This window comes from Desmodus rotundus, chromosome 8, assembly GCF_022682495.2.
Source record: "Desmodus rotundus isolate HL8 chromosome 8, HLdesRot8A.1, whole genome shotgun sequence".
NCBI classification, from domain to species: domain Eukaryota; kingdom Metazoa; phylum Chordata; class Mammalia; order Chiroptera; family Phyllostomidae; genus Desmodus; species Desmodus rotundus.
The window spans coordinates 89,005,672-89,008,761 of NC_071394.1; the positions used below are offsets into that span (position 1 = coordinate 89,005,672).

The 3,090-nt window shown below is 43.9% G+C and overlaps 1 pseudogene; it reads left to right on the forward strand.

Annotated features, from left to right (window-relative positions):
• Nucleotides 1-1,493: 1,493 nt before the first annotated feature.
• Nucleotides 1,494-2,203, forward strand: LOC112301073 (hyaluronidase-3 pseudogene; annotated as a pseudogene).
• Nucleotides 2,204-3,090: the final 887 nt, after the last annotated feature.

Sequence of the window (3,090 nt, forward strand, 5' to 3'; positions counted from 1 at the left end):
TAGAACTGGGGACATATCTGTTCCCCTCCACCAGGGAACAGCGGGGCCCCCACTCCTTTCAAGGGTGTGTTTGTGTGTCTAAATTTAACATATTCCCTGAGAAACATAAACAAATATAAGTAACTTAAATATAAAAAACATGGTTTACAGCAGAAATATCCATATTTTTCTCCTATAAATTATTAAAGATACAAATGGAATATGTATTCTCTGTCTCAGAGTCACCAAGACATGTATTCTATGTAAAAAATTCTCATCATATAATTATTTTATAACTTAATTTTTTAAATCATATTCTTAAAATAAGACCTCCACCTACTCATGCCACTAGGGAATTCACTGTTGATAAAGCATATACAAGTGTGTGTCTACTCTCAATAAATCCACAATCTAGCAAGGGAGTGAAGACATGAACACCACAAATACCTATAACATCATGTAGAAAGTGAGAAATGGCCAAAGAGTGGACCTAATACAGAGCTATGAGGGCTCAGAAGAAATATATTTCCATAGAGGTAATACCAGAGCATGTAAAGCAATATCCATCACCTCAATCATAATCGTATTCTTTAAAAATCTAATACAGTTCAGAGAACTTGAAAATATCTTGAAAAATAGAAATGGAAAAGGAAAGATGACAAGCTACCCTCCTTTCTTTCCCCTTCTGTGAGTGATTTTTACACAAAATCGATATTGTATTTATTCCGTGTAATTGTGCTTCACTAATCAGAGATCTTGTTCTATCATCCTCTCGATTATCTTGTTTTCCTGCCTCATTTGCTTTCTGCTTCCAAACTCTGGCAATATCATCCTACAACATTATTGCAAAGTAAATTTTAACTGAATTTGCAATTTGAAATCATTGATTTTTCTAAGTTTAAACAAACAGAAGCAATTGCTTGTTTCATAAGGAAAACCTGAAAGAGTATTAGATTGTTTCATGGAATTCTAGTCTGGAAGAAGAAATGCTAAAGGGTTAGGAATGTAAATTTTTTAATTAATGTAAATTGAGGCTTTAAGCAGAGGGGTGTGGAGTAGAGAATTCTCCAATAACAGAGGAATTTGAGATGACCATCTTTGACTATTAGTGGGCAAAGGACTTTTCCATGAGACATTTTACAAAATTGTTCCCACATCCTGCTACCATACTTGGCAGTAGTTGGTTCTTGAGTTCATTGAATAGAGAGGCTGTAAGATTAGAGAGCAAAAGACACCATTTTGAGGAGCCTAATATTAGTTTGACTCTGATAGAGAGAGGGCTCCCTACCTTGTCAGGGATGGGTTTGGCATCAAAAACCACAATGGTGGCAGGGCCAGGACACCAAGCATCCTGAAGCCTGGCTTTAACATGTTTCCATAGCATGGAGATGGGGCATTCAGGGACCTGAAGCAGGGGCTGGCCATGTCACAGGCACAGGGCCTCCCCTAGCACACAAGGGCTGGCCCTAGCTGCATGGTCATGCCCCAGGAATGGACATGCCTCCTGGGCTTGAATGCACCAGGTATTCCCCCACCTATATTCCCAGAAGCAGCTCTACAGGTCCTTACTGGCTTAGAACAGACAGCCCATGCACTGATGGAGGACACTGTGGCTGGGCCAGAAACTGCAGCCACATGAACTTTGGGGCTTCTGTTGCTTCCCAGCCTGTAGCAGTAGATGGCATTGTATGGCTTTCAATTACATGGGCCACTGCCACACAGCCACCTTTGCCCACAACACCCAACTGCTTCGGCTCTGGTCCACCTCCAGAGCCCTCTTCCCCAGCATTTACCCCCCACCTAGGCTGCCACCTGCTTACCACCAGGTATTTGTCTGATACAACCTGGAAGAGACCTTCTGGGTGTTCCTCCCTGAGCACCCACGTCTTCTGCTTGTCCTGGCCTATGCCCCCTTTACATACCAGAGTTCTGAAAGGTTCTTGTCCCAGGAAACGTGCTGGCATCTTCATGACTACCTGGTGGACACCCTGGGCCCCTATGTCATCAATGTGATCAGAGCAGCCATAGCTGGCAGTCAGCAGGGTCCCATGGCTATGGGCACGTTCCCTGGTGAGATCCAGGACAGCTGCAAGCCTTTCTGCACCTGCAGCCAGATGGCAGCCCAAAAACTAGGGAGTCCTTCAGCTGCCACTGTTACTTGGGCTGGGCTGGCCCTACCTGCCAGTAGCCCAGGCCTGAGGCTGGGCCAGAAGAAACAGCATAAAGCCAGGAGTCACCTGCCCTAACCTTCTTGCCCCCACTGCCATTTCTCAGTGCTGGAGAATTCTGTCCCACTCTTGTTTTATTTAGCTTAGCCAGTCCTCCTATACACACACCTTACTTCCCATGAGATCCCCGGGGAGTGGAAGGGACTAGAAAAAAACATTTACAGCATTTTAATACCATAGGCCCTCTGAGATCATCTGATCATTCCTAACAAGGAGGCAGCCATAGGGAAAGACAGGGTTCCAGATAGTTAGGATTGCAAGCCCAGGGCTCTGTTCCTACACATTACTGGGTTGCAGGAGACCTGTCCAAGGGTAGGTGGACCCCAAGATCTTGGGTAATGTCTGTATGTGTTAAACTGTTGTCTGTACTTTGATTTCATCATAAAGTGACTTTTTCTTTCATACACACACACATAAGATCTACAATGATGAAGAACCACCAACACAGAGATAAGAAATTGAGTCAGTGCAATGGGAAAAAAAACAGTTAGGAGAATGATCGACTGCAATATCAAATGGCCAGTGAAGGATGGGGAAGAGCAGCAAGAAAGAGGTAGGCAGAAAAAATTAAGGACAACTTGAAGAGAATTCCAGAGCCCTGTCTCCATTACCACTATACTTCACTCTCCTTGGTTGCTCTTGTTTTGGAGGAAGGGAGAGAATTCAAACTAGCCTGATCTCACCCAGACACTGTGCAAGTCATATTAACAGAGCCCCAAATTCACAGTTCTTATCCCACACAAAATCCTATCTAGTTACCTCTGAGAGATCCTGAGGTGCATTGCCTGAGTCACAAACAGCCCTTTGCTTCTATTTGAGCAGCTAGTTGATGTCAACTGTCTACAAAGCCAAGTAAGGGCCAGACTCATTCCTACCATTGCTT